The sequence below is a fragment of the Narcine bancroftii genome, chromosome 11 (genome assembly GCF_036971445.1).
Source record: "Narcine bancroftii isolate sNarBan1 chromosome 11, sNarBan1.hap1, whole genome shotgun sequence".
NCBI lineage: Eukaryota > Metazoa > Chordata > Chondrichthyes > Torpediniformes > Narcinidae > Narcine > Narcine bancroftii.
Window position 1 is genome coordinate 91,583,848 of NC_091479.1, and position 12,367 is coordinate 91,596,214.

The following is a 12,367-nucleotide window of genomic DNA, read 5'->3' on the forward strand; positions in this document are numbered from 1 at the left end:
GGCATAGCAGACAAACGACATGAAAAAAATAGCTGAGGAAAGTGTTTTTTAATCTATTTCATAGATCACAAATTCCATACTTTGGACAGGAGTGTTTAGATACAGAACAATTTAAATAATCCAGTACAGTTTTCAAGAGCTTTACAATCCAAAATTTGAACAAAATTACTTTTAAAACACTTGAATTTATTGCTGCCTCAACATCAAAGCAGATTAGCTGGACATTACAAAACTGCTGTTATAGGACCTAACAGTGCACAAATTGACTGCTTTTAACATTTATATTATAACAATGGCTATAATTCAAATGTACTTCATCGGTTTCAAGAGATCTCAAAGAGATGTGAAAGATGCTGTACAATTAATACTCAGCAATTCACAAATCCTATACTCAAATATAAATTGTATACAGTTTGATAATCTAATTGATGAATGCAAATACCATTCTTGATCACTTCTATTTTTGTTTCTAAGTCACTTTTTTGAGTAGATTCTTCTGCATCCAGGCATTCTATGGGGAAGGTTTTCACTTGTGCTTCTAACTTATTCATTAAACTCTCTAACAACAACAAAAAAATCTATTCCAGACCCAGCTAAAACAAATCAGTGCTCCGTGTTCCACCACCTGCTCTCATCCAGGTTTTCCATTATCTTTCTGATTCAATTAAAACTATCTGAACTGTTGTTAAAACTATGTTAAAAGTTTCCATCTAGCAATTTAATGCATAATCTAGCTACGTGCCTCTGTGCACCAGGAAACTTGGATTTTGTAGATTCTATCATATGGATAAAATTAACTCCATGTGTCAGTCCTCACGGCGCAGCCTCATGCTAAAAATTATCTGTGGCACTTTTCAAAATCTAACAAGTGATTTCCATCTCCTCTGTGTTTGATGTTTTTAAAGGAACAATGACTGTTGAATTTCTCCAGTCACTGCATTTCATAAATAATGCATTTTTATGAAATATTTCAAAACATTTTTATACAACTTCACTTATGTATTGGCTTCCTGATTTGTTTAAACCTTCCTTTACTTTGTATGAACCCTGCTTACTAAGTTAATCAACTACAAAGAAAAGCAAGGAATTTCCTGTGGGTGGATGTGGTTGAGGCTGGATTGGAGAAGAAATGCAGATCCCACTGATGTATTTACCCAACATTTACTGCTAGAGCTATGATGGGAGACCAAAAGTGCCCCAGAAAAGACTTCTTCCAAATAGCCATTTGGGAGAAGGTCATATTATCAAAGTATATATTTTTATTAAAATAAAAGAGCAACCAAAAATTGGAAACAAGACGATGAGGAGTGACTTGAAATGCCAAAAGCTTATCTGATAAAGTGTTGGCAAATGAAGAAGCTGCTAGATTGGTTGCACTGGGTTTACTGCTGTTTTACAATGCTAATCAGTATCCTGCAGTGGTTATACGAAGTAATTAATGTCTCACATGGGCACCATCTGCTTACATCAGATGTCGGGCAGACTAACCAGGTTAAAGGAGCTTCTGGAGAATTTTCACAAAATGGCCAAGATTTAAATGTTCTTACTGTCTCCTTAAAAGAGGGGAGCTGCAGGCTTTTAAACAAGCAAGAGCTTGTTTTTGAATCTCAATTCTCCATGTGAAGCTACGTAGCTATTTCTTTCAAAACACTTGAGATGTCTACCAGATAGGAAAGGTAATTGGAATATGGCTACATTGATATTTTGATTCTTGGGTGCATGCTGAATGGATCATTAAAAAGTTAATAGGATCTGATATCTATGCTCACTAAGTATAAATAAAGAAGAAAGTTTTGCATTTGTACAATTATCAAAATACAGACAATTGAATCTTAATATTCTAAGAACATTATAGCATTGAAGAGTTAGATTAAAAGCTTACTTAATAAAATTCTCACAATTATATTTATGAAGAAAATGAAACAAAGCCGAGAGTGATTTAATATAGGTTTTGAATTTTTTTTAAAATATTGATGCTACAAATTATTAAAGGAAGTTTCTGCTGTTTACAAAGGCCAGAGATGGACATTTAAATGGTTGATATAGAAATGTAGAAAAGATGGTCTTCATCCAACAGAACTTTAGGATCTCAGATGCTTTTATTATGAGCGGATGTTGAATAAGAAGGAAAAAGTGTATGCAAAACAATTACAAAGAGAATAGAAGAAAATTGTGATAAGTCTAGAAAACCCTTCAGCTAAATCTACTGTGCAATAAATTGAATGATTCCATTCACACTGCAATTTGCAACAGCCATAGACTGCCTGAGTTTGTAGCCAGAACACAAATATAAGCACAGAAAGCCTTGCAATCGGCCTTTAAAAGAAAGAACATGAGGTTAATTAAAAAATGCATGAAATGACAACAAAACTACAAGAAAAATGTACAAATTTTCTCTATTATCGTTTTCAGGCTATTACCTCAAGTAGATTTAGTGAAGTAAAGGAAGATGATGTTCAAATAATTGCATCCATTGTTTTCAAGATTTGTAGTCCATCTACAAAATTAATCAAAAGTGTGGCATAAAAATAGGGACATGGAAAAGTAATAAATCAAGCTGTAAATTATGGTGAAAACTCTGACCTGCCACATGGAAGTAGCTGCACAGTGAATGTGCCAGGTACGAAGGAGTTCGCCAAACACGATATCTGCCAAGTCACCTAAATGTTTCACTTGCAGTTTACAGCCCTTTAGCAACAATCTACATTAATAACAGGAGACTGGGTGTGAACTTCATTTTTGTTTCTGCAGACATTATGCAATCAACAGCATCAAATAAACCAATTAATTACTGGGAGCAAATTGGACTAAAGTCTGGTGGCTTCAATGAATCCATTGAATCAAAGAGTTTATCAGCACAGATGAGGAGTGGAGGGCAACCACAAGGTGCTGTCAGGAGGCAGAAGAGTTTTCTGTGGGCGTGTCTGGGTTTCGGCAGCATAAAATCTGATCCTATCAACTGGTTTTCAATGGGCCTTAAATTTATAAGTAACAACTTAGTGCCAGTCGGTGTCTTTATTGGATCAATTGGTATTATGAAGAATATTGCAAGAGAAATCCAATGAATGTTTACCATCTAGTTGGGTTTAATTTCTTTTTCTGAACTTGTCCCAACCATCTCACTCATTTAGTATAGTAATTAATACCATTGCATGAATGACAAAATTAATATTTACTCTGCATTGAACGCCATATGAAAACAAAATAAACTCCTGCAAATATCTGCAAGTGAGTATTGATGAAATCCAGAATACATTCAACAGAAGGATTGTAATTCCAGCCTTCTTTTGTAATTTTTCTATTAAAAGCTTTAGCTATCTCACAATATTAGATAAATTGCTAAAATATTACTACATTTAATATAAAATATTAATGTTGTCTTTTGTAAAAGAAAGGTAATTTATGGTCATTTTTATGAAGTTGAATTCCTGGTACAAATCTGCTTCCAAATAGATTACGAGAAATAAAAAGAGAAAATGCAAGGCTGGTGAGGTGGCATCAACAGAGAAAGAAACAGAATGAATGTTTCAGGTCAATAACTTATTCCAGATTCCGGCCTACTGCAGGGGGCAACCTCTGTACCTGCAGGAGTGTAAGGGGACAGGACAACACCTGGCCGGCTGTCAATCAGTCGGCCTGAGTGGATCAAGCCCCACCCGGTCGATAGTCAATCACCCTCCGGGATATAAGCCTGCGCCGGCCTCCCGAGGCCTCGCTCAGAGTTGCTGCAGCCACAGCCAGCCTGCCTCTGTGGAAGTCTTTGTGGATTAAAGCCTGTTCTAGTCTTTATCTTTGTGTGTGTCTGATTCTGGCAAACAGCGCACCACAGAAAGGTTAAACAGTTCTGAAAAAAAAGCTGTAAAAAGTGGAGTAGGAGGGAAAAAGGAAAGATCTGTGGTAGGATGAAAAGCTGTAGAGATTAAATAATGGACTGATAGGACAATGGGACAAGTAAACAAAAAAAACTATAATAAGAGTAAATTTGAGAAATACGGATGCTCCTTTACTTACGAAAGTTCGACTTAAGATGTTTTAATAGAATCCTTACTTCAAATTTTAAATTTCGATCTGTTTCCCACGCTTGTGATATGCAGTATGCTACTCTCTCGCAATGCTAGGCGATGACAGCATACTCTCTCACGATGCTGACTAAACCACGCTCACAGTCTCTGTAGCAATCTCGCGAACAAGTGTAAACAGCTGATAGTGTGTTGAAAGTAATTTTTATTTTATGTTTTTACATCCCATCGTGCCTACTAAATGGTCTCCTGCTTCTGGTGACGAAACTCAAGATACTTGCTCAGCATGAGGGTGGAAAGCAGGTAATGGCTATAACATATGACTTAGGACCTTTGCAATCGACGATCTCAACCATCTTCAAGGATAAGAAGCAAATCAGTGATTCAGTGAGTCGTCACCATCAGTGAATTCTACTATAATCACGAAGAAAAGAGCTGGGTCAGTTGATGATGTGGAAAGATTACCTGTCATGTGGATGGAAGTTAATTTGTTGTCCCTACTCAGTATGGTCTATAAACAACTCCCGACTCGGGAGCTTCTGCCCTCCTAAGTATTGGGAAACAGCTGGAATTGGAAATCGATGAAGAGGGCGCTCATGAGCTTGTTGGCATCAAAGCTGCCTCCACCACTGGAGATATCAGAACTATTGATGACGCTCATCGATCGGATGATTTTTATTTACAGCTTATTTCCATGGATACCATGCCTTCATTATTTCAGAGATACTTTTCAGAGTACTTCATTATTTCTCTTCCCCTCTGCACCTTACCACCAATTTGTTTCCTTTATCTTCCAGTTCTGATTAAAAAAAATTTATCCTATTTGAAATATTATTTATTTTTTTGTCTTTAAAAATACAGATTTTTATCTTAATTATTCCATCTAAATTCCTGGGCAATGACAGTTTTAGAGAAGTGAAAGATTAGGTGATTTTAAATTGGAATTGCTATCAAAAATATCCCAGCTAGTGATTATTACTACCAATTAATGTAAATGATTTCTTGCATTGTGTTAAAAGAATCAATAATGCTTTGTACACAAAGAAATGAGTTGAGGCAAATTTTAATTTGATCAACAAGAAGAACAAATAAGAAACAGTAAAAATATAATTACCTGAAAATGCTTCAAAATCTGGTGAATGAAATCAGAGAAGAGATGGAAGATTTTGTTTTTGTTTAATTTACTGAGGCTTCAAGACTAATGAAGAAGGACCTAGGCATTCTTGCTTGTTTATTCTCTGATAATTTAACCTTTGGTGTTCACCAAATCCAAAAGAAACAAAGTTTCCTGAAATTATTCTGCATTTCCCATAGAAATCAATGCTAATAACATTAACAACTTTCTTTAAATTATCATTCCATTTACATTTTCACTTTAAATATAGAGTAGATTTTATATTATTTCCATTGGTACTTCATTCAAGCAAACAAATCTAAAAAGGTAAAGTTTCTATCAAGAAGAAGATTATGAGATAGAACGTTAAAACATTATATCCCAAAGGAGCTACAAATCTAAAACATGTGCTATAATTCCTAGTTGCAATCCAGCAAACTTGAAAAATTCTACAAAATTTAATATAATGATTTGAAATTTAAAATGTAAAGGAATTATTTCCTATTCACATGAAATGAACAGCTGTGAGCACTTGCCGAGCTTGAATAATCTCCCTCAATCTTGAAACAAATGGAGCAGACCAGTTTGTCATTCTTGAGCAGCAGCTGGCTTGACTGTTCCCAGGTGAACCTAATGTCATCTACTATTAACTTCCATAGTAGTTTACTTATCTGGTGAGCAAATCAAAAGGCTCTCCTTACAGCTCAAACCATTGAGCAATATAAGCATTCATTGTCAATAATCAGTAAGCATTAGTGCTTTAGTGATTCATTGAAGAAAAATAATAACATTGTGAATATAATTTACTATTTTATTAATTTGCCAATAATAAATTATTAACACTGTACTAAATTATGACTTCATAAGGACAAATTATCTCTGATCTATTGCATTTCCAAAGTTTACAAATGGGTAAGCTCTGAAATATATCGAATTATTTCATCATACCTGAATAATTCAAACCTTATTGAAATTATGACCTGAAGGGCACTTGCATTGAGACAATTCTGAAGTCCTGTGCTTTCAAATTGCAACAAATTTAAGGAACAGTTGTTTTATTCTCTGGGGTACCAATGGTTCAAGGAGTCATTAAACTAAACAATCCATATGCTGGCTGCTAGATACCATTTTGATTATTCAGTCAGAAAAAAAAATTGCAATGTGCAGATAAAATAGGTACTGATTAACTGTTCTACCTGGACCTTTCCATTGCAGATTATTATTTAGCTTTACAGCATATTTCAAAGCAAAAGGGAATAACTGAAAAAAATTCATGCATATAAACCACTTTTTTTTTAAATTGGGAATTATTGCTAATTAATTTTGTGTCATTATTCTCATTTTTATTTCAAATGGTTATTTTAAATTTATATTCGGTAAATATTTTAAATTTAGAAATGCAGTACAGTAACAGGCCCTTTTGGTGCCCAAATACACCAATTAACTTACAACCCCAGTCTGCCTTTGAACGGTGGGAGGAAACTGGAGCGCCTGGAGGAAACCCACACAGACACAGGGAGAATGTACAAACTCCTTGCTGGATTCGAACCTGGGTCGCTGGCACCAGTAGCAATATTGCGCTAATCACTATGCTTAACTATGCTGTCCTTTCTCTTCTTTCTGTATGGATAGAATATGAAATATGAGAGTTAATTATAAGGAACTGAATATACAATCTGAGATGCAAAAGTCAAGATTACTTGAGAAAACTTGTAAGAAGGTATGTACACAAAACTTGCTGGAATAATATGAACTTCGGAGATAATGAAAATAATCAATATTTATAAGGATTCAGAGGATAGTTCCCACAAATATATGTTACAACTGGAATGTTGTTTGTGGGAAGGAAGTTAATTGTGAAGTACAGTAAAGCTCAAGTTACTTGAGGGAATTCATTTGATTTGTGACAGATGAACATGAAACATCCTAGGCATTGTAACTGAGAAATTATATTCTCTCCGTTTGGAGTGATGCTACAAATCTTGCATTCAATTGAAAATAAATAACTATGGTTCATTTGAAAAAAAAATCTACTTGAGCCACATAGATATTTCCCTTACCTCAACTCCAGAACCTTTATCTCATCCTTGCAATTCAGGATACTTAAAATTTTTTAAAATCAATATATTTATCTTCCCCATCTCTCATCGAAATTGTAGCTGATTATAAAATTAGTCTCCTCCTTAACATTATGAATAATTGGTTCATAAAATAATCCTCAGCTTCCTGGTCTTATTTTGGACAATCATACATTTTAAGTGTATGAATCACGTTGCGGGCCAAATTAAAGTTTGCATTTTTCATAGGTATAGAAAGTTTGGAAGCATTTCAACCACATCATACCAGAAATATATAAAAATAAAACGAAAGCAAATTTATCCATTTGCTCGGAGGTGCTACTTTATAGTGTGTATAGCTGTTGGGCTGAAGACAGAACTTGTTTAGTCTCCAAATGTATTCTAGATATTAACTCAAAAAGGACACTTATGGGTTAAAGAAAAGGGTCAAGATCAAGACATAAGGCTTGTCACAACCAACCTAAATGCTTCAATTAACTGGACTATTAACTTCCTGTTAACTGTTCAATTAACAGGCAGCACTGAAGCATTGGAAAAATACAACCACCACAGTCTCTAAAAGACTCCAAATTCACTGCAAGGACAAGCAATTAACATACATGTCCTCTCCCAGATCAACATCCCTGGCATTCAAGCCCTGATTACCCTCCATTGACTATGCAATTCAAGCTACATTATTTGCATGCTGGATACCAGGCTACAAATGCAATCAATCTAATCCGAGGTGGACAGGATGTGCTTTAAGCCTGCTTGAAGAAAAACAGTATTCCCATCGATTCCTGGGAACCTCAATCTTATAATTGGTCAAAGTGCAGTCGGAGCAGTTAGGATATTTTTTAGCCCTTTCATAAAGCAAAATAAAATCCCAACATAAAGGCAGAGATTCTCTAGCCTCACATCGGAAAACTTACCTTCCCGAATGCTCCTCGACTGGCTCCAAGACATCGAGTCCTATCCCTCACTGAGGTTATGTCAGCGGCGTTGGAGCACTCCGCCAAGCATCATGTATGTACGGCCGCTGCAAGGAGAAATGGTGGAGAAGGGTATAATTGCAACATTTAAATGGCATTTAGACAAGTACATAAATAGGAAACAGAGGGATTTGGGCCAAAAGTAGGCTACTGGGACTATTTCAGGTATGTAGCTTAGTTGTCATGTTCAAATTCGGTTGAGAGGCTTGTTTCTGTACAATATAGTCTTCATGACTTGAATTTTAATCTCATTGATTATTAATTATTTTTTCATATCTATTTTTGCAGTTCATTATTAAGATTTTCTTTTGAGATTTTTTTAAAGTTCAGCTTTATCTGTCTCAATTCAAAATTATATTCACCATTGCCTTGGCAAAAAAGAACAGGATATTGAAGAGCATAATAAGAACAACATGTATATCCAGCACATAACTCAATTACAAAACAAATTAGAATTTGACATTTAACATGCACTAGCCTCTTAGATTCTCCAAGTCCTACATAGGAAGCCCTTCACAGTCCAAAGGAGATCTAATTTCTGATTGAAAATTGATTTTTTTTTAGATCTACAAGTATTTTTGAGGTACTAAATGTTTGAAGGAACAGGACTTAAATGCTTTATTCTCCCTAAACCACCAAGATAAACTGAAATTGTTGATGAAAAACATGGGCATTTCCCAAATATCATTCAATACTATTTGAAATTGCCAATCATTGCGTAAAAGACCAATTTCAGTACCAAAAATTACAGAGCACAAGCCATGAAAAAAGAGCTTCTTTTTAAGCTTCCCAGACAACCTGTACAATGTAAATCAGTTGTCAATATGATAGACATTGATCAGGCTCTATATTTTCCTATTGATTTAAAGCTGGTGTGTTATCTTGAACAATAAGATATGCAAACTCATGAATTTGGCACAAGATTATCAGTTCATATGAAGCTACACTAATGATGTTGGGAAAAATGATGTCATCCCTTGGGTACCATTGTCCCATCTTATCTACCTATTCAGTTCAAGCAACTTTACTCCCTGTATAATAGAGTTTTGTTATAATCATTAACAAGGCACAGGATTGTTGGTGTTCATCTCAGCTCTCAATGTTTTTCCCATGTTGGTTGCTCCAGAGATGGAGATTTAAAAAAATAATATGCACATTTTTACACTAGATTCAAAAGAAAGAATAGTGTATCCTGAAGCACTTCAATAAATCAAATCAAATAAATTTACAAGTTGTGCATAGGCTGACTTACTTAACAAAAACGATATGAAATGTATGTTTTGTATGTTTCTTTATTTTCCATATGTGTGTTTATTGTTAACTTTAGTTAAACTACATTATTTTATCCCCTGAATTATGCTATTCATGGAATAATTATATATTTAGTCATTTGTTTCATTTACAAGTATTGCACAGAATTAAATTTGATTGCACAGAATTAAATCCCAATATCACAAATCCTACAATAATAACTCGAGCAACACCAGATATAGCAGCTCATATTACAAATAAAAATAAGGCAAACTGTTGAATAATTATGGAATGCCAGTCATCATAGTGCAGGAGGTGGATTATATATCTGAAATGGTGAATCAAGGACTGAAATTCATGAAAACAGAATTTTAAATAAATGGCCTCCAAATCCCTAAGACCTGAAGACTTTCAATCTAGGATTTATAAAGGAAGTTGGATTTTTAAATGAAATTACAGATCCCCTGTAACATTATTTTTTTCTTGGTACAAGAACTGTCCCTTTAGATTGCAAAACTACAAATGTAACTCCATTACTGAAGATATTTGAAGGGAGGAACTCAGGAAATTATAGGCCCACAGTCTAACTTCATCCATAGAAATTTATGACTCAGAAACTCCGAGCTGTTTAAGCAGAGCCACATTTAAAATGAAAGAAAGAGCAACAACTGCAAGTGCTGGAAATCTAAAATTAAAAACAGGAGATGATGGAAAAGTGTCAAGGCAGGCAAAGCTTGTGGACCGAAAGGGCTAACTTTTCAGTTTCATTAGAGCTTGGAAAGGTTCGAAATCAAATATGTTTTAAGTTTTGGAGAAGTGGGTGGTGGTGGAGCTGACTAAGGATACATCTGTGATAGTGTAGAGACCAAGATAGATTAAATTACACAAATGGAGGTGAGAGAAGGTGGTAAAGTCTTGTTAATTGCAGTTGATTTCTGGATGAGATACTTGTAAAGGACTTGAATGTGAACAGAGAGAGTAAATGAAATTATGCTTTGAGAGTAATGAGCTTGTATGTTCCTGTCAGGATTAAAGGCAAAGTTAAAAGGCAAAGAGAACCTTGGTTTTCAAGGGATGTTGGTGATCTGGTTAACAAGAGAGAGGTGTGTAGCAGGTATAAGCTACAAGGAACAAATGAGGTATAGAAAATGTAAGAAAATACTTAAGAAGGTAATCAGGGAGGCAAAAAAGAAAATGTGAAGTTGCTTTGGCAGATAATGTGAAGGTAAACCCAAAGGGCTTCTACAAGTATGTTAAAAGCAAAAGGATACTAAGGGACAAAATTAGTCCCTTAGAAGATCAGAGTGGTCGTCTATATGTGGAGCCTCATGAGATGGAGGAGATCTTGAACAATTCTTTTGCATCAGTATTTACTCAGAAACTGGCATAGTGAATAAGGAAGGAAGGGGGAACAAGCAGTAGTGGCATGGAACATATCGAGTTTAAAGAGGAAGAAGTGCTTGCTGTCTTACAGTGAATAAAGGTAGATAAATCCCCTGGCCCTGGCATGATATTCCCTCGGACCTTGAGGGAGACAAGTGTAGAAATTGCAGGGGCCTGGCAGAAATATTTAAACAATCCTTATCCATGGGTGAGGTGCTGGATGATTGGAGCATAGCTCATGTTTTGTTGTTTAAAAAAGGCTCCAAAGTAAACCAGGAAATGACAAGCCTGTGAGCCTGATGTCAGCAGTAGGTAAATCATTCAAGGGTGTTCTGAGAGATTGGTTATACAATTATTTGGACAGCCGAGGGCTGATTAAGGATAACCGGCAAGGCTTCGTATGTGGTAGGTCATGTTTAACAAATCTTATAAAGATTTTTTCAAAGTTACCATGGAAGTGATGAAAGGCTGTGGATGTCGTCTACATGGACTTCAGTAAGGCCTTTGACAAGGTCCCACACGGGAGGCTAGTTCACATGGTTCAGACACTAGGTATCCATGGAGAGGTTGTAAACTGGATTTGAAAAGACAGAGAGTGGTAGTGGATGATTGCTTCTCAGATTGGAGGCATAAGCCCAATGGACTAGCAGTATGATGCTTTCGGAACAGAAGGGTCGAATGGCTTGTTTTCTGTGCTGTAGGGTTCTATGGTTTCATTTGATATCTTTCTCCCTTTGCAGCCCTCCTTGTCACACTTTCATTGTACATTCTTTTTCTTCTTTCTCTGCTTCATCAGCAGATCCCTCTGCCCTAATTCATTCCCCTTGTCCAACATACATTGCAAGCAGTTGATGTCCAATCAGTAGTCTGAGCTGTGCGACCTGAAAATCACTTTGCTCTATTTCTTCTCAATTAACCATGAATTACCTGGCTTGAACATAGAAAATTTTAAAGTCTGAAACGAAAAGTGCCGGAGAGAGAAATGCTTCAAGTCAAAGATACATTGTTAGAATTTGGAAAGAGAATTAAGCAGGTTAGATGTGAGATCCAAGGAAGATGCGAGAGGCGAGGTAACCAAAGAGCTGCATGCTTTAGGGAAGTGGAGGGATTAAGATCTCACTACGTAAATGATTTAAATGGATTGGCTGACTATTCTCATTTGTGATTATATTGGAAAGATCTTATTTGATCTTATTTGCAAATTATCGACAATTTGAGGGACATTTCATTTATTCCTGATCCTTGGAGAGAGGTAGTAGACTGCGTCTTCAGCCTCTTCTACGAAGGTAGCCCCATTTCCCGAGGCAGGAATTTGCCTTAAACACACAAACGACCTTAAAGATATATTAAAAGGCAGCAACCCCTCGATTTGGAGTTTCTTGACCCAGTCGGATCTTTCTGGAAATAAAACATCCCTAGTCTTCCAGCAACGGCGGATACTTCTGCCCTTCGGATTGGTCCATGCCCTTATGATTTAGACCATTGTTGCAGTTTACATGACAAACCTTCCATTCTGTTACAATTCGTGTTTTTTTCTTTCTGCCATTGTTT

At 35.8% G+C, this 12,367-nt stretch overlaps 1 long non-coding RNA gene across 1 annotated transcript; it reads right to left on the reverse strand.

Moving 5' to 3' along the window:
- Positions 1-2,409: 2,409 nt before the first annotated feature.
- LOC138745619 (uncharacterized) lies at positions 2,410-5,361 on the reverse strand. The gene is made up of 3 exons (XR_011346367.1): positions 5,134-5,361; positions 2,584-2,701; positions 2,410-2,497 (listed from the first exon to the last, which is right to left on the reverse strand). It is a non-coding gene; the product is annotated as an uncharacterized lncRNA (long non-coding RNA).
- Positions 5,362-12,367: the final 7,006 nt, after the last annotated feature.